Raw genomic sequence first — 20,487 nt, 5'->3', positions numbered from 1 at the left:
CTTTATAAAGTCTCACCTTTCCTCTGCTCATTAAATAAAAAGTGGCCCAGCCATGGGGAAATAGGTGTCTCCTGGGACCACAGAATCCAGGTTGGAGAAGAGTTGGAAAAGTAGGTACTTGGGATTCCTGAAAAGTAAATGATCTTTGGCTGGGTTTATGTCTTCAACACTGGGACCATTGCTCTGTGTCTGGTTCCAGACTTTGTGGCCAGAAGCCTTCTTTTGAGCTAAGATGAAGTCATCTCAGTGGCCTGGTACATGTAATTTCTTATGCCTCCTCCTCCACTAAGCGTTCCAAGGGAAACCTGCCTATTGATGGGATTTTCTACCTTTTGACCGTAAAAGAGATAGTCCATATAAAGCATCTTGCATGGTGTCTGGCCCATAGCTGGTGCTCATAAGGTAGCAAATGTTACCACTATTATCCTAAACTTTTGTCATGTGACCACTTTTCCATCGCTTCTTTTGAGAGAGAGAGTTTGAATGGCCTCAGAGGCCGGACTGCATATGACAATCATTGTTTCTCAGGGAGTTCTGTCTTTCTGTTCCAAGGTGAAAAGTGGGACAAGCCAGACTGGACATCACAGATAATGCTCCTGCTGTCCAGTGGCCACACTGCACAGAACAGGACTATTCCCCATGGGTAAACTGTTCCCTTACACAACATTTTCGACGTTACATGATTTAAAAGGCTTGCACATTAAAATGTGAGGCATGTGTAAGTACCTCATAATTAACTGCTGTCTATTTAACCAGACAGCTCCAGCAAGTTAATTTGATGTCTGTTACAAGACTTAATAATTGTCAGTGAGTTTTTAAAAACAATTTACTGGTATAATCATCGACTACCCTTAGATTATCTTGTCAAATTGATAATTAAATGCCTCAAGATTCATTACAGAGTCTGTGTATTAATAGGAATGTAATTAAGTAATGTTTGCTTATGTAATCTAGAGTTTATTAGTTGTACACTTATTTATCTTTTCTACACTTATCAAATCTTCCTAAGGACCTCTTCAGAATCAATAGAAAACCAAGAATCAATAAATGTCTTAGTAGATCCAAATGAGCAACTTAATTGAGAGAATGTGAAATAAATATGGATTCTTCGTATCTGCAAAGAGGGAGGAGAGATTATTCCTATTTCACAGTAGGATTATCAGCTGGGAAAACAAAGTTCCTTTCATTCTTTCTTCTGTTTCCTTCTCCCTCCTTCATTCTCCTTTCTTTCCCTGCCTTCCACCTCTCCATTCCTTTCCTTCCTCCCTGATTTCTTCTCTCTCTTTCTTCCTTTTTTCTCTTTTCTTTCTTTCATCGAACATTTAAGTGCCTGCTATGTGTCAGCCATTGTGTATGACACAGAGGATATATATATATATGTATATGTATATGTATGTATATGTATATATATATGGTATGATATTAGTCTAACGTAGCCAAGGAGAGAGACCTATAAAACATTACAATGCAACAGTTACTTCTAGCCTGGAGGTATGTACAAAGTGCTAAGGGGGCACAGAGGCAGGAACAACTAACTGTACTGGTAGTTAGGGAAGAGTTCTCAGAGGGGGTGACATTTGAGCTTGCTGGAGATCAGGATGTAGGAATTTTCCAGGGAGAAAAAGTCTGAGGGGGCATTCCAGGTGGAGGGAATCACATCTGCGACAAACAACATGGACCACTCTGGAGTTAGATGGAAAGGGATGAATTTTGAACTGCTGAGTACCATGATCAGAGCTGTGCTCTTTTCAAAGGATAGCTTTGGAGGATAGAGTAGCGATTTCGGCAGTGCTCAGTTACAGAGTTAGAATGTCTAGTGGCTTGCCCTAGTAGCCTTGAGTCCTTCAGATATGCATTCTAATTGCAGTCTGGCTGGGCCTTCCCTTCCACACCCTCCCCTCCTGGCAGTCATCATATGCCCAGGGTTTTACAGGTTGCATTGGATTTCTGCTCTGCTGTCACTGTAAAGATACTTATACATTTCAGATCACATATTCAAATTTTGAGTTTGATGAATAACAAAGTATTTCAACCTGCGTCTCCTAAGAAAAGGAATCGGTGGTTCAACTTGGTCATCCCACAAACTCTCCGACATGCCCAGGACCAACAGAAATCAAACTCAGGGATGTTTGGTTACATGAACAATCCTGGATAAGATTTAGAAGAGAAAGAGCCTTATATTTCCATTAATAGCTTTCAGACCTCTATAGAGAACCCCCTCATTCATCACCTTCTTATCCTTCATAACTACTAAGACACATAGAAGTCAGTGGTAATAATTTTTGTCCTTACCAAGTGTTAATCACTATAAAAGTGACAGCCTGCATGGAGTTTCCCCTGGCAAGATGGCTGGGTGCCTTTTGGGGATGAAGGGAAAGAGGGAGAGAGAAATGGTGGAAATAAATAACATATTCTGGTATTTAAAACTATATTGACTATATTCAGCAAGTAGAAAATGTGTTCAAAGTCTCTGAAGACTTTTTCATGATACTTGGAAATCGATTTCATATCCTAATGCTATTCTTAAGCTCAGACCCATGGAAAAATCTGCTTGGAGGGCTCTCCTTGCCCCAGAGAATAAGTACAGTGCATTTCTGATACTGATGTGCTCTGTGTGTGCCAGACATCCCTAAGTGATACGTACTGTGATCAGCAATGTTTTAAAATTACTAAGGTGATCACATTAGATGATCACATTAGACAAGGTTGGGGGAAATCAAAGTTAATGGCTAAGTAATCCTGGGGGTACAAAATTCTCTGAACTCTGAGGCTGAAAGTGTTTAGAAGTCACGAAAGACACTCTATAACTACAAAGTAGCTTTACCTAAAAAATGATAGGTTTATGGAAAGAAGAACTTCAAAACCCTACTCTGAGGTCTATTGTAACACATCTGCAGGTTTGACAAGAGAGGTAATTCAGTTTGTCACATCTTCTGGACCAAGATGCTATATGGTATTAGGTAGAGCCTGGACTTGAGTCTGATGATTTAGTTTGAAGTCCCGGTCTGCTACTTGGAATGACTCGGGACCCTTCTCTCTCAGGGCCTCCGTTTTCTTAGCTGTAAAATGGAGCTAACTGTCCCAGCCCTGCCCATCCTTACATCACTGTGGGATCAAATGAGATCATGAGTGTAAAATACCTTGTAAACAGAGGTCAGAAACATGAAGCCCTACGTGAGGGGGTCGTATTATGATTAGATCTAAAAGGTTGAAACGTGAGGGGGGTAGTATTATGATTATATCTAAAAGGTTGTAACCATTTCAGAGGAAAATATTCCGTACTGAAAGTATCCGGTTAGAGTCAGGCGCTGCCTTCTGCCTCAGATCCTGGCCGGCAGGCACAGGGCAGCAGGCCTGCATGTTCCCCTGCCTGAGGGGTTGCTCTCCCCAGGTGCTCCCCATGAAGGCAATTACTGTCATTGCCCGACGACCTGTCTGCACCCTCGGTTAGTCTGCAAGTGCTGTGAGAGGAAGGGTACTGTCTGTCCACTGCGGCACTCTAGCACGGCAGCCTGCGGCAGTCCTAGTTCTAGCCCTGGCTTTGCCACTTACTGTGTGACTTTGGGCAAATTACTGAATGTCTTCAAGTCTTAGTTTTCTCATCCATGATATGAAGTTAATAAACATGCCCAACTCCTATTGTGTTATAAAGATTAAATGTGGGAGTACATGTCAGCTGCTTAATACAGAGCCTGGAACATAGACAATGCTCAAGGAGTACTGGGTATTTATTGTTGTTGTTATTATTACTTTTACTATTGTTTTTCTTCCCTTCATATGTCCAGTGCTTAGAACACTGTTTAGCATATAATAGGTATTCAGTAAATAAGTGATGAAAGAATAAAAATGTAAATCCCTATCTCAGCAGATGCTTATACTGAGATTAATGAATCCTAAAGGTCAAAAGGTAAATGGAAAAAAGATTGAGTTGTGTGGGTTTGGACTTCACACTTTGGGGCACTTTCCACCGTTTACCTCTACTGGTAAAGAAAGCAGTTCTACCAGGCTGGAAATTTCTAGTATTGGGATAACACTTTAGAGTTTAGAAATAATTTTTAAGGCCAGTATCTTGCTGGATTCCCACACCAGCCCTGTGGTACAGCTATTATTACACTACCCACTTCACAGGTAGAAACATCGAGGTTCAGAGCAGGGAAATGTCTTGCGTAACCACTACACCTCCGGTCAGAAGAAACACTGAAATTAGGTCTTCTGCTTTATTCTTCTTTCCTCCCCCTGGGAAGAGACCCAAGGCTAATCCACCCCGGACTGGGTCTCTGATAGTGGCCAGGGAGAGTATTCTGGAGAAGGACCTGGGTTGTCTCTCTCACTGCAACAACTAAAACGAGGGGAGTCGCTCCTGTATTTCTAGATTTTTTTTTTTTTTAAGTAATCCATTAAGAATTTCTCACCTATGAGTTTAACTAAACCCTGGTGAAGCTTATTATCAGTTTGGCTTGCACTTTGGTTTTGAACCCTGATATCCTTGGCATACGAAATGTGCTTCGCTATCGTTTGTGCTGGGTTTCCCCCAGGAGAGCGAAGCTGCTACAGCCCGTCTCTCTGCTCTGAAGATGGAAACAAACCGGAAGCCCCAAAGGTCTTTCACCCTAGGTCATTTAGGCAAACCAGACAGAAGTGTAATTACACCATCGCTCAACTTTATAAATCCTCCAGATCGCTTGCAGAAAAAAGCTTTTCTTTCAATAAATCTAAAAGCCCTGATAATTTGTTCCAAAGAATTACCAGCAGGTTGCAAAACCAGCATGGTTATCCACTGTCTGACCTCTCCTGTCGGTTTTCTTGCATCTCTCAGCAGCATTGCATACTTTTGACATTCTTTCCCAGTGTTTCCTGAGACCCAACGTTACTCTGGTTCTACTTAAACATCTCCATCCTGACCGTCTTCAGTTCTTTCACAGCCTCCTAACTTTGGGCATGTCCCTAAACTTAAGGCTGTGTCCTCTGTTTTTTCTTCTCTCATTCTCTCACTCCTCTCATCAGCTCTGGTGCCAGCTTTTAAGCCAGGTACTGGGTATGCAAAGATAAATAAAATAAAGTATCTAACCTCAAGGAACCCACAGTCTGGTAGAGGGGAGACGGATGGGTGAATGGAAACCTCTAGGTCTAATGAAGTGTTGTGCTTTGTCAGGGTTCGTTGGTGCTTGAGTGGAGGGTAGAAAAGTCTCTGTGGAAGGCGTCTTCAGGGACATCTTGGAAGATAAGAAGGTGCTCCTTATTTGGATAAAAAAGGAAGGGCATCTGTGGTAAAAGCACAGCTTGTACAAAAGAACCAAGGAAAAAACTTTTGGGTTTTGCTTTTCAAATCTGGAAAATGGGGATAATAATACTTAACTTGCAGTGTTGATAATGTACATAAATAGAGCCTGGAAGTCAGTAGATAGTCAGTGAAAGACCAATAATACAATAATAATAATAACAAACCCCTTTCTCTTACCAATCCTACTATTTCCTTATTTATTTTATTATTTACTTATTTATTTATTTTTTGTAAAAAGATGGGATTGGACTAGAAGACTTTTTAGAGGTCTTTCTGAATGTGATACAACAAGATGCCTTAAAATCCTCTAGGAAAATTTACCAGCAGTGCAATCCCTTCCCCTCCATACGTTCTCCCAATGCCGGCCAGTCCTCAGCGCTCTCTCGCCTCTGAGGATACACATCATTTACTCTAAGAACCATCAATGTTTCCAACCAAACAAATGCTGCCTTATCTGGTATATTTTACCATCGAACGGACTGTCATGTTTTGTGCTATTTAACGTTATACACGGGCTCACCTTGCCTCCTTTTGATTGTGACGAGGGTGGGTGACACTGGATTTAGAGCAGGAACACAAGATTTCAGTCCTGGCTCTGGTACCTACTGGCTACCAGAGCTTAGGTCATTTCGTTAATCTCCATTTTCTCATTTATTAAATAGGGAACATGATAATAGCCACCTTTGGGAATTTTTATGATATTTAAATGAGATAATGTATATGATGGTACTTTACAAACTATAAAACATTATAACGATAAGAATTTTATATTACATGTGTCTCTGCACCTGTACTAATCAGGACACTTTTAGTTGCAACAAACAGAAACCCAACTCAAAGTCGACTAAGTGAAAAATCATGCTTTGGCCACCTAACGAAATAATTGCAACAGATAGCCAGTGAGAAAATCAGAACGATGTTTCTCTTTTTCCATCAGCTATGGTTTTCTCTGTGCTGGCTTCTTTATCAAGCATCTTTTTCTTGGTGTTTCTCAGCAGCTGCAGGTTTATAGCCTATCAGTTCACAAACGGTAACGGGAAGTTGTTTTATTTTCCCCAAGTAATTTTGGCAAAACTTCCACAATTAACTCTCCATGGAGTGACACGGGCATGTGCCCATCTGGGTCAGTCACTGTGGCCAGCAAGTTTAGATATGCTGATTGGCCAAGCCTGGGTCTCCTCCACAAATAGAGCCTAGACGAGTGAGGTCAGTTCTTCATAAACCACGTGGATTGAGAGCCGGAGCGGTGGTTCTCTAAAGGAAAAGTGAAGTGCTGCTGCCGGAATAGGAGAAAGTAGGTACTGGAAAGGTCAAAACAACAGAGAGACTTTGCAGCATCCGAGCCACGAGAGCTTAAAAGGCGAATGCTATGTGGCAACACCATGCTTCGCACATTGGGAAGATACCGTGGTGAATCAGAATATCAATTCACTTAACAGCAAATCTGGAAGAAGACAGGTTGTGGAAGTTCCAAAGCGGGGATCTTCATAGGGCATATATTGGGAGTCCAACCAAATGTTTAACAACTTTCATTTTGTTGATTTCAAACTGGCCTAGTTTTCTTACTCTGGCATTGGTAAGCATGAGGGCAGGAGGAATAGAGAAAGTTCTGAGACCATGTTTTTAAACAAAGTCTTTTATTAATTAATTAATTTTATTATTTTTGCTGTGTTGGGTCTTCGTTTCTGTGCGAGGGCTTTCTCTAGTTGTGGCAAGCGGGGGCCACTCTTCATCGCGGTGTGCGGGCCTTTCACCGTCGCGGCCTCTCTTGCTGCAGAGCACAGGCTCCGGATGCACAGGTTCAGTAGTTGTGGCTCACGGGCCCAGTTGCTCCGCGCCATGTGGGATCTTCCTGGACCGGGGCTCGAACCCGTGTCCCCTGCATCAGCAGGCGGATTCTCAACCATTGCGCCACCAGGTAAGCCCCAAACAAAGTCTTTTAAAATAAAACATTCGCTCGTTTGAATATCTGTGAGAAAGCGGGAGAGCCTCTGGTGAGCTCACCCCAGGATGAGCTCAGCGCTGTGGAGCCAGGAAAAGGCATAGCCTGCAGTGACTGGACTGTATAGCCTCCTGCCAGCTGGGACAGCCCTCTCCTCCCGGGAGCCTCCAGGCAGCGGGTGTGTATGTGTGCGCGCACGCACCTCCTGGCCTTTGGTGTCCTTTCAGGCAGGCCTGGGGGGGGGCGCTCACCTGGGTGCCCACGTTCAGTCCTCTGTCCTAGCTCTGGTGACAACTGCCTACATTTGTTGGCAGCCACTGGACAGAATCCAGCAAGAGACTCAGGAAATGCCAGAAATGGCCCCACTTGGTACTGCTCATAGCTGGTTTGGAAAAACAAACTGAGCTAATGGAATAAAGGGTCTACCACCCTTATTTCTCTTCTTCCCTTCCCCATCTCCTCCCTATCTTCCTTCCCCACCAACTTTTCCCCTTTTCCCTCCTCCCTTTTGCCTCTTCTACTAGGATGAAATCCCCTTAAAGACAACATGTATGTCTTCACGATGGACAAAGCCCTGGTTGGGGGAAGATATTAAAGACAAGTCAAGTGCAAATCATGTCTTTACACTTCCATTGTAGTAGAGGGAGCAGCCCCACTGACGATAACCCAGAGGTAGGCAGTGTGCCCCCCGCCCCGCCCCAGAGGCACATCTGGTGGTTTGGGAGTTCAGAGGCAGAGGTGATTTCTGCTGGGGACTCATGGGATGTCTTCTGAAGGAGGTTTTACTTGACTTAGATCTTGAAGGCCACTCATTGAAGAACACAAGTAAACCCTGCAAGTAAGAGCAAAGGACGCGGGCACAGCCGCAAGAAGGGCTCACACTTAATGCACAAATGTTTACGGTTTGCTGATGGGCTGTAGTCTTCACTCAGAGCTTGATTACTTTTAGTTTATACAAACTGCTAATAAATTTGGTCACCTATAAATACACATGAGACCAAAACCAGCAAATTAAAAGTGAGAGAAGGGACTACTACAGGTAGGCTGTTGAAAATGGAGAGAAATACAAGGGGGATGGCTTGATAACAGAGGAGACAGAAGATCAAAACAAAACCCTACCACAAATCCTCAAGAATGGAAAAATCACAGCATTCTGGGTCGAGTGTGGGAGTCAAGCAGTCCTGAAATTGAGAGAGTCCTCTAGAATGTCATCTGACGTTAGAGTTCAGTGAAGAAAATGACAGCCTCTAGTCCTTTCAGAAACGGCCAGTTTATATTCTTTATGCTTTGTTTTAGAATACAGACAAATGCATAATCGATTTTAGAAAGAGTTCCTTCCCAATTGAGTTACAATAAAATTTGTATTAAAGCCAGAAAGCTTCAGCATTTGGAATGTTACCTTCTAGACAAGGAATAATGTGGTTTGACTTTTAATAAATCCAGAAGTGCTGTGAGTCATGATATGTCACAACCCCATCTTCCAGTCTCCTTTGCATCATCTCTATGCCTCCTGCATTCTTAAAGTTTCTTTTCCTTCTTCCCTGACTGTGGCTTTTAGCAGCAGGCACCCTGATGCTATTGTTCCCTCTCTACAGCATTTCCAACATGACAGGGAGGGGCAGGGGAGGGGCTCTGAGGCGGGGCCTTGGGACCTGGGCTGGGCTTAGCTTCCTACCTAAGAGCCAGAGATTTTAGAAAAATCACTTTCCTACTTTGTTTTTCTATTGTTATGTTTTTTTATTGTTATTTTTTTTTTTACAAGGAAGCACTGAATCTTATTTATTTATTTATTTATTTATGGCCGTGTTGGGTCTTTGTTGCTGCGTGCGGGCTTTCTCTAGTTGCGGCAGATGGGGGTTACTCTTCATTGTGGTGTGTGGGCTTCTCATTGCAGTGGCTTCTCGTTGCAGAGCATGGGCTCTAGGCCCATGGGCTTCAGTAGTTGTGGTACATGGGCTCAGTAGTTGTGGCTCGTGGGCTCTAGAGCACAGGCTCAGTAGTTGTGGCTCACGGGCTTAGTTGCTCTGTGGTATGTGGGATCTTCCCGGACTGGGGCTCGAACCCGTGTCCCCTGCATGGGCAGGCGGATTCTTAACCACTGTGCCACCAGGGAAGTCCCTCACTTTCCTACTTTGAAACTCTGTTTTCCTCTTTGGAAAAAAAGGGGATAATACCTCTTATTCATGGAGTAGTTGTGACAACCAAAAGCATTAATTGATGTGAGATTAGTAAACTGGACAGTGGTTTCATTCTCAGCCTATACATTGCGCTTATAACTACCCCCACCTCTAAGCATCATTTGCATCCACATCTGTCTCCCTCATTTGATTGTTAACTTATTTGAGGTTGTGTTTTTCTTGATTTTTTTTCTTTTTTGTATCTCCTTGAAGACAGACTTTCCTGAATGGCACTGCAGGTCATGTGTACTGCCCAACACTATTCATATGACCATGCAGTGAATGGGGTCCTCTATGGTTGTGTGATGCAGGAGGTCCAACTAAAGTGCCTAGCAGGCTGCTGTCTCTGTGAATATTAAACATGAGGGATTCTGTTTTCTATTCCTGATACTTAAGCCCTGTCCTAGGGCATAAAAAATGAGTGAATACTGGATTCTGGGCCCTGAATCAAAAATTTTGCACTCTATTATTCAGTTTCAGGCCCAACCTTCAGCTTCCCATTGCATCTTTGATTGGACTGTAGTGGTCATACTCTTAGCAGAACCCATCAGCCACAGAAGTCTTCTGGTGAAGAGGAGTTTGGGGCCATCAGGATTTCAAAGTAAAAGTTAGGGAAAAACTTGGCAAGCCTGGTGTTTTGACTTTGGTGTTTTCATCTCAAAATCTTTGTAAATGACGATATCTCAGTAGCCAGTCTTTTTTTTTGTCTTCTGGATACATTTAATTTTTTTAAATTAATTTTTATTGGAGTATAGTTGCTTTACAATGTTGTGCTAGCTTCTACTGCTCAGCATAATGAATCAGCCATAGATATACATGTATCCCCTCCCTTTTGGATTTCCCTCCCATTTAAGACACCACAGTGCGTTGAGTTCCCTGTGCTGTACAGTATGTTCCCATCAGTTGTCTATTTTATACATAGAATCAATGGTGTATATGTATCAATCCCAATTTCCCAATTCCTTCCACCCCACTCCTTTCCCCCTTGGTATCCACATATTTGTTCTCTACGTCTGTGTCTCTATTTCTGCTTGGGAAATAAGGTCATCTACACCATTTTTCTAGATTTCACATATATGCATTAATATACAATATTTGTTTTTCTCTGACTTACTTTACTCTGTATGAAACTCTCCAGGTCCATTCACGTCTCTACAAATGACCCAATTTCGTTCCTTTTTATGGCTGAGCAATATTCCCTTGTATATATGTACCACATCTTCTTTATCTATTCCTCTGTTGATGGACATTTAGGTTGCCCATGTCCTGGCTATTATAAATAGTGTCAGCAGCCAGTCTTGAAAGCAGGGTTAAAAATCACACATGGCGGGCTTCCCTGGTGGCGCAGTGGTTGAGAGTCCGCCTGCCGATGCAGGGGACACGGGTTCGTGCCCCAGTCTGGGAAGATCCCACATGCCGAGGAGCAGCTAAGCCCGTGAGCCATGGCCGCTGAGCCTGCGCGTCCGGAGCCTGTGTGCTCCGCAACGGGAGAGTCCACAACAGTGAGAGGCCCGCTTACTGCAAAAAACCCCCAAAAAACCCCGAAACAAAACAAAACAAAAATCACACATGGCTCTTCTATGCTCCCTTCCCCCATTCCAGTTATTAGGGAGATTTTAGAGCATCTGTGAAATGTTGTCATCTGACCTCTACTTGTTTCTTGATGGGCTTCAGTTTGCTCATCTGCATAATAGAACTCATCATATCCTCTTCCCCAGCTTACTAAAGAGGTGTCCTGTGAACGCACTGAGACACAGACCCCTATTATGTGCTCAAAAATGGTGGGTGAATCTGAGACAACGGTGGCAAGAAGCCCACCTCTCCCACTCTCTGGTGATATCTTTTGTTGTTGGATAGCCTTGACATAGAACTGTCTACCTCACAGTGAGAGAGAGAAAAAAAAATCTATTTCTGTGTAACTTCCACCCCTGAGACCCCTGGGCAAGGCTGAAGTGTCTTCCCAGTTTCCTGGCCTCCCCGCTAGTGAGGACAGGCTGCAGAGGGCCTCTGTGGTCAGAGGGCCGAGGAACCAGACAAGCCTCTGTGGTTATGCACTTATTTATTTCCTTATTTATTAAATTTGCAGCTCACATTCTTACCATCATGTTATTCTGTGGTTTGTTTGCAAAATGCATTGTGTGCCAAGCTCGCTTCATATGTTCCCTGAGTTGGAAGAGGGTTGCACTGGAAACCCAGGGAGAGGTGAGGGGAGGGCAGGAAAGCAGTTACAGAAATATTATATAATTGATATATTTGTTAATGACCCTTTCTTTGTAATCAAACTACCCAAGGCAGATGGAGAAATGAAAACTGAGAAAGCATCGTAGGCTCACAACCCAGGAGGAAGCCCCACTCCTGCTCATGGACCCCCAGGCACAAAAATGGCATCTTTTGAAAGACTTCGGGAGAGGGTAGAAGTTGGTTCCGGAGGAGTGATGAATAATGAATTAATTCATACATGTTATTATTAGGGAGCCTACTATAATTGGTTTTTGAAGATTTTAATAAAAACAAAAACCCAGTTTTCAGAGATTAGCTGAAATGGGGCTCAAGAGATGCTCTCCCAGAGCTGGTTTTCTTTTTAACTCTGTATTTTTCTTTGCTCTCCCCCCAGGCAGTAGTAGATCCCTGAGAGGATGCCCTGTTGTTGCCGAATCCCGTTTTGACTGTATTCAAGTTTGTTCTTGTATTATTCCATCTGGTTGCTCCCCAAACCACTTTCCTTTTTTACTCTCCTTGTAAATATTTACATAAGAAGGTTTTTGCAGGATCCTATATTGGTGGATTGGCGCAAAGCAAAGAGTCTTGATGTGCTTTATTCCTTTTTCGAACAATTTGGTTAAATGGATTTCCTTCCAGCTCATTAAAAAAAAAAAATCCTTTCATTTTAATAACATTGTCAGACACTAAAGAGCATCAGAGGGAAAAATAAGTTTGCAAGGTACAGGCTCGAGTGGCAATCTTTGAGCTGCTCTGTGGCTGTTAATTGTTAATGCGGGAACTGTTGATTGTACTGAAGGGCTGGAATGCCACATTCATTTAAAGGCCTCCTCTCCCTAGGCAGGACAAGGATCTATGCTGTTTTCTGGCTTGGTTGGGTGGCTGAGAGATCAGAACACTGAATCAGGATATCAAGACACAGTCCCCAAGCTTCAGACACCAACTCATCTTGCCACCCTCCCCATGGCTCTGTCTTTGCTTTTTCTTCTCTGTCCACCCTCTAGGACGAGTTCATCCTTGCCCATAGCTTTAACGAACAAACTCTCCACAGGTAAAATCAAACCTCTCTCTTTAGCTTTGACCTCTTTTCTGAGCCCCAGTTCTGTATTTTTAGCTCTTTTAGACATTTCAGCAAAAACTATCACTACCCTAACTCAACAGGACCAAAGCCAACCTCCTCTCCATCTGGACCTGGTCTTTCTCTGGGTTCTGAGAATGTAGCCCCCTATCATCTCCACCCAAACCTGTGGAATTTACTCAGACACTGAGTTCCTAAACTGTCACCTTTGACTTCTCCCTCTTTGTTCCTCAAATCGAATCAATCACCAAGTGCTATGGGTTTTAACACCTCCTAGAGACTTGCCTGGGTTTATCTCTGTTTCTATCGTGGCTGTCATTGCTCTGGGTTTCTATACACTTTCTATATTCATTTATCCATATACTCATGTGTTTAACACAGACATTGATTGCATATTTCCTATGTGCTAGATATCTAGCTGGTGTTGGGGATACCGACATGGTGAAGACAAAACAGAATTGTACCTGGGAGAAGATATACATTAAAATTTTCAAATTATAAAACTGCACATAGTGTGACCACAGGAGTGAAACAGGGGAGGTCACAGGTTTCTCTGTCTTACGACTCTCCCAAGATCCTGCAACACATTCTTGCTATATTTATTTATCTGACTGTGTTGCTTTCCTTCTCAAATGCCATCAATGCCCTTTGCCATTACTTACTCATTTCGTGCCATTCATTCATTCATCATTTATATATTCTTGTGTTTCTCCCTCATACTATGCTGTTTATTGTCTCCATACTCTTGCTATTGTGGTTCTTACTTCCTTTGTTACTTTTTTTCACCTCATGACACCCAGCAATTCTTCACTTGGTTAATTAAAGACACGTTCATTAATGCAGATATCAATACTTCTAGGAAGACCTCGCCACTCCTCACAACTATAACATACTCACCAGCTTCACCCCCGCCCCCCATTAAGTACCTGTCCTCTCTTTAGGAGAGCATAGTAGCATTCGATACTGATTAATTTGGCTGTGAACTCTTGGCTCTGTGATGCTAGCCTTGACCTAAACTTGGTATTTGTAGAATGCCTTCCTTGAGTTAAAACCCTTGTTTTGAAATACGCTACCGTGTGTAAAATAGATAGCTAGTGGGAACCTATGCTATAGCACAGGGAGCTCAGCTCGGTGCTGTGTGATGACCTAGGTGGGTGGGATGGGGGCGGCGGTGGGAGGCAGGTCCAGGAGGGAGGGGATGTATGTACATATATAGCTGATTCACTTCGTTGTACAGCGGAAACTAACACAACATTGTAAAGCAGTTACACTCAAAAGAAACCAAAAAAACAAACCAAATCAAAATAACCGCCCCCCCCCCCCGCTTTCCCTAACACACAGTCTGATTTGTCTGATCCCTCCCAGCCTTGGTCACTTTTGCCTGGGGTAGAGCCTGACCTCCTCTAAGATGCAGTCCACAGAAGCTACTATTAACCCAGGCTCCTTGGTCAGTACTGGACTGTGCCAGGCCTAGAACAGGCAGAAGAGACGATTTCCATATGACTATTTTGTTATGTGACTGGGCAGCAGCATCTCATAAGAAATATTACTGCTCTGTGTTCCTTCTTTCTCTTTGTCTAATTTGCAGATGGGGAAGGACAAAATTTAAAGAGCAATATCTTGTATGTTTTCTAATTAATTAGAAAAGATGATAGAGATGTTAGAAATTGGTTTTATGAACCCAGATTTTGGCATTTGATCTCCTGGATGTGTGGCTGCAGTAAAAACTGGTTAGATGATGTGATGTTTTGTCGGTCCAGTTAGTCTACTTTGTTTTGATTCCCTTCTGTTTAGTGTCTCCTCACCCCACCCCTTTTCAAAAAAAAGAGCAGGATTCCTGAGAATACAGAGCATCTGCTGTGGAGACGCTGTGAGCAGCAGAGAAGCCCAACGCTGTTGGGTAACACCTGCCTGCAGCTGGACCAAAGATGGGACGGGGTTCTGAGAAAGACTGCGCATAGGCCCGGTTGGAAAGACGACATCATTTCGGGAAATATTCAATAAACCCTTTTGAGAAACAGAGTCCCATTCATGGTGGGAGGGATCGAAGGGAGCTGTTTTCCCTCTTAAGGCTTGGCTCAGTCTGGAAAGATGGTATTTAATGTAACCCAGACTGATTATTTTGTTGATCATGTTTCAAAACCCGTGCCCTTTAAATGCGTTCCCAGAGTAAATTGAGTGCAATTGTGGGAAGTTTAACTTAAAAAAAATTCTTATTATTTTTTTGAGATTGGAGGGAGAGCTCAACAGGAGAGGGTGAATGGAAACCCACCCAAGGACCAAAAACTAAAAGGGGCTGGGGGTGTGGATGAATAGAGCAAAGAAAGATGAGGATTCTGGGTTGGAAAGTCTCCTTGAATGAGTCATCCCGCAGGATAAATAAAACCTCATTCATCACCCTGCCTTCCTTCTCTGTAGCGAGAGAAGCAAATAGTGGGGCCCTGGAGAAACATCAGCAACTTCTTGTAGCATCTGTAGGTGGGGAAGGCTTCCAAGCCACAGAGAGGGCTGTGAACACGCTTACTGGGGCTCCAGTTTTTCTCAGCCAAATAGGAAGAATCTCCAAATTGACCTTGGAAAAACATACTCACTGAAGGAAAAAAATATTCTAAACTCCCCCTCTGTATTTGTATTAAGAGATTTTTTTTTAAAGAAACAAATAGATTGCTTTCCAGTTTTCCATGAAAAGAGTTTGAATGCTCTCAGACTCGCAGTGGTAGAATCCTTGAAGTGGGTTTTGTAAGGCTGCAGAGAGGACTTAAGCCTTGTCCCTTGTTAATGAATACAAGGTCATCCACATAGTAAACCGTATTCATATTAAAAAGCTGAAGGGGTAAGCATTCAAGCCACTCCTTTCTGCAAAGATTGCAATTAGCATTTTTATGAAGAACATAAACTCTCTGTGTATCAAAGATGCACTTTTATGACTCTGAAACTGGCTCGAATAAGCATTCCGCAAACGTTCGGCGCTTTCCCTTCCAGGAGGAGGCCAATTAAAACAGTCTGTCTCACTGCCAGCCTCTACCCACCCCTTAATGGGGTAACAACAATACTGAGCTGGTAGCGTTGGCTCCCTCAAAAGTGGCTGTTCAGTTATTGGGCACCTGGAAAGAAGATAATGATTCCTTGGCTGTCATCACACACATACATACAAAAACAAAAACCCAAGGCTTATTCTACTTTTCCCTCTTCACTCCAGCTATGAATTGCTTGGTTCAGAAGGATGAGTTAACTTGCCACCAGTTTTGTCAGCTGTTTTCTCACCTCTGGAGCAGCAAGACTCAAGGGAGAATGGCGCTTGACCGTGTGTTGGGGGCGTCAGCGTACTTTTGCAAATGGTATTGTTCTCTGGAAAGCAGCCTGTGCCATTGGGAGGCTCCCCGGAGCAGAGACTCACAGCTGCACCGTCCCTCTGTGGCCACCAACTGACCGTGCATTTTAACATTGTCCCTTCAGGTATTTTCTGATAGGGCCGGTGTGGATGCTCTATCATGGTGTGGGGAAGAAAGTGGAAGGCACAGTGTCCGGCTGCTTTTGGAGCCAAAGTCACCAGGCCAGGTTTTACCTCACTCAGTTGGTTCTGTTCGTCAGCCAAAGGGGTCTTGCTGAAATATTTAGTCTCCATATACACAGTAAACAATCTTGAACCAGAGTCAGGAAAAAGTATAAATAAGCCCAATATCTCTTTCAATGGAAATGGCACCAACATAGTATAAGTAGACGACGCTTGGGAAATGTTTCTGGAATGAAGGAATTAATATGCCAAGACTAGGGAGGGAATACCTGCTACCAAAAGGCTTTAGATACAATTTAATGGTATTTTTTTAGTGTACCTCTACCCATTTCCCTCCACTTTCTGAAACGTGTTGAAATTCATTCTGGTGATGGCTATACTAATATTACCTCTGAAAATGAGTCTGTCCGATTTCAGACAAAGAATGGGACTGACTTCACATGAAAACAGTTGTAGCAGTACTTACAGGTGTAACAGTTTGATGCTTTTGGCTGCAAATAGTGAGTACCTCTCAAAACCAATCCAAACAGTTCAGATTTATTAATGAAACTTACAAAATAAGACATCCAGAGATTAGCAGGTCTTGGGTTGGATCAGCAATTCATCAGTGTCAAAGGTTAAGACCAATGTTCCTGGAATTTTCTTTGTATTTCTTTCATGCTTTCAAGATGGCTATTACAGTTCCAAGCATCATATCTTCATAGAATAATGTCTAAAGCACAACGTAAGAGTTTTTGGAAAGCTCTTAAAGACTTCCTGTTATACCTAAGTTTTTATAACCAGGACATATGCAAAATATAAATACATTTCCGTGATTGACTTGGAGCCATTGTATTAGTTTCTCAAGGCTGCCATAACAGGGTGCCACCCATAACAAAGACAGGGTGGCTCAGACAACAGAAATGAATTTTTTCATGATTCTGGAGGCTAGAAGTCCAAGGTCAAAGTGTCCACAGGGTTGTTTATTTTTTATTTATTTATTTTTTGAGTCATCTCTTCTTGGGTTGTATATAACTCTCTTCTACCTGTGCTTCATATGGTCATTCCTCTATGTGTGTCTGTGTCTTAATCTCCTCTTCTTATAAGGACACCAGTCATAATGGACAAAGGCCCACTCTAATGCATTAATGACTTCATTTCAACTTGATGACCTCTTTAAAGACCCTATCTCCAAATATAGTCACATTCTGAGGTAATGGGGATTCAATATAGTCTGAGTTCTGGGGAGATACAGTCCAGCTCATAATATCCATCATGATTGATACTTTGGGATTTGGCATATTACTGCTCAGGCAACATTGGGTTTTGTTAACAAGAAAGAAATAAGAATGACTGTAGCAGATATCCTCGCTTATTAGCATTATTATTTTTTCATGTAATGATTGTTGAAATCCTTCATTTCCCCAAACTTAACCAGTTTGGAACAGGCCAATATTAGAAATGATTCAGCGAAACCAAAGATCAGAGTATTTGATCACTTCTGTCTCTAGATAATGTCCCTTGACACATGGCTAGTCAGAATCCACTGAGAGCATATACTTTTGTACTGTGGTAAGTGAAATAGATGGGTTTCCTTAACAGATGGTACAGGAATTTCTCTTAAGGAAGAAAATGTCTTAGTTTAGAAAAATCCTTGACAAGATGCTTATTGGAAAAGTGATACTCAGAGGTCATGGGCTACCAGGAGTTAGAACAACAAAGGAGAAGGAAACCTTCTTTGAATAAATGATGAATAGGAATTTGGGAATGTGGGAAGAAAAGTGAACGAATAAGAGGGAAAACACAAGATGTTAGAAGGTAGCATAAGGCTGAAGACCTCAGGAGAAAGTTGGACAGTGACAATATCCAGTTGTGGGAGAATCAAAGGCTTTCTAGAACAAAGAAGTCTGGTGTTCAGTTTTAATACATTTTTGTTGGTATGATGTAGTTCTCTCTTCAGTTTCCTTCCTTTGATCATCAGTAAAACATATTAAGCACATACCTATCTCCAGAGAGTAGAGTATTAGGAAAGGGGTGGGACTGCAACAACTTGGATATGTCATGAGCAGAATTGATAGATGATCCACAAACAGAACTGATTCAACCGAAGCAGGACTTCAGAAACACAGGCATCTGTGAGCTCTAATCACTTCTTGCTCCTATCTCCAGGCAAGAACAGAAATCTGGGGAGACTCTTTCAATTCTTATAGAACACTGAAAGGGACATGGAAGTAAGGATGTACTTGACTCAGTCTTGTCTACCCTTTAAGGGGAAGGGTGATCCCAGATGTATGTATTGTAACCTCATTACTTTTTAGAAATAACAGTCCAACCTTATGTGTATTATGAGTGATTTAAAAATGTTTCCCCATGTATTATCCTTTATTTTCTAAGTCTTAAGCTTTTGTCATATATGATCATTGCAATCTGAGAAAAATAGCACAAACTTAAAACTAACATTTAATTTATGTATTTATGTATGTATTAAAAAATTTATTTTGAGATAACTTAAAATTGACATGCAGTTATAAAAAACAATACAGAGAGATCCCGCGTATGCTTTACACTGTTTCTACCTATGCTAAGACCTTCCAAACTATAGCACAATATTATGACCAGGATTTTTGACTTTCATAGAGTCAAGATACAGAACATTCCATTCCCACAAGGATCCTTCTTATTCCCCTTTTAGCCATACCCATTTCTGGCTTGCCCTCTTACCTCCTTAACCCCTGGCAGCCATTAATCTGTTCTCTATTTTTACAATTTTATAATTTTGAGAATGTTATAGAATCATACAGTATGTAATCTTTTGGGGTTGGCTTTTTTCACTTAGCATAATTTTCTGGGGAGTCATCCAGGTTCTTGTGTGTATCAATAGATCCCCCTCCCCCTTTTCATTGCTGAGTAATACTCCATGGTATGGACATACCACAGTTTGTTTAAATATTTGCCTATTGAAAGGCATCGGGATTGTTTCCAGTATTGGAATATTACAAATAAAGGTGCTTGTTATAAATTGAATTTCATCTCCCCAGAATTCGTATGTTGATGTCTTAGCCCCGAGTACCTCAGAATATAACTGTATTTGAAAACAGTGTCTATACAAAAGTAATCAAGTAAAAATGAGGTCGTTAGGATGGGCCCTGATCCAGTTGGACTTTTCTTATAAAAAAGGTAAATTTGGACACAGGCATGCACACAGAGAGAGCACCATGTGAACATGAAGTCAGAGATTCGGGTTATGCTTCCACAAGTCAAGAAGCACTAAGAATGGCCAGCAAACTGCCAGAAGCTAGGTAAGAGGCATGGAACAGAGTCTCTCTTACAACCCTCCCAAGGAAGCAACTCTGCTGACACCCTGATCTTGGATTTCTGCATCCCAAACTGTGAGATAATAAATTTTTGTTTTTAAAGCCACCCAGTTTGTGCAACTTTGTTATGGCAGCACTAGAAACTAACACAGTGCCATAAACCTTACTTTGTGTGTAAGGTTTTGAATGAATACAAGTCTTCATTTATTTGGGATAAATGCCCAGGAGTACAATTGCTGGTTTGTATGGTAATTACATGTTTAGTTTTGAAAGAAATAGCCAAGCTGTTTCCAAAGTAGCTGTACCATTTTACATTCCCACCAGCACTGTATGAGTGATCCAGTTTCTCTGCAGCTTCACCAGCATTTGGTGTGGTCACTACTTTTTATTTAAGCCATTCTGATAGATGTGTAGTGATAGCTCATTATGGTATTGATTTAAATTTCTTAGCAAATGACAATGGACATCTTTTAAATGCTTGCTTGTTTGTTTGTTTTTACTATTGAGTTGTGAGAGTTTTTATATATCCTAGATAATAGTCCTTTGTTGTATATGAGGTTTGTGAATATTTGTTCCCAGTCTGTATCTTGTTCTACCATAGCCTAAGTCTTTCCTGGAATAAGAGTTTAATTTTGATGAAGTCCACTTTATCATTTGTTTCTCCTTAAGGATCATGTTTTTAGTGTCAATTATAAGAATTCTTGCCTAGCCCGAGATACTGAAGACTTTTTCCTATTTTTTAAAATAAAAGTTTGTAGTTTTCTATTTTACATTTAAGTCCATAATCCATTTGAGTTAATTTCTATATAAGATGATGTGAGGATTATATTGAAGTTCTTTTTATTTATTTATTTTTAAATTTTATTTATTATTTTTTTTGCGGTACGCGGGCCTCTCACTTTCGTGGCCTCTCCCGTTGCGGAGCATGGGCTCTGGACGCGCAGGCTCAGCGGCCATGGCTCATGGGCCCAGCCGCTCCGCG

Source organism: Aethalodelphis obliquidens, unplaced genomic scaffold (assembly GCF_003676395.1).
Source record: "Aethalodelphis obliquidens isolate GAN/ISIS:26980383/991018 unplaced genomic scaffold, ASM367639v1 scaffold1, whole genome shotgun sequence".
Lineage (NCBI taxonomy): Eukaryota > Metazoa > Chordata > Mammalia > Artiodactyla > Delphinidae > Aethalodelphis > Aethalodelphis obliquidens.
The sequence above is the reverse complement of the archived record's forward strand: the minus strand, read 5'-3'. Positions refer to the sequence as shown.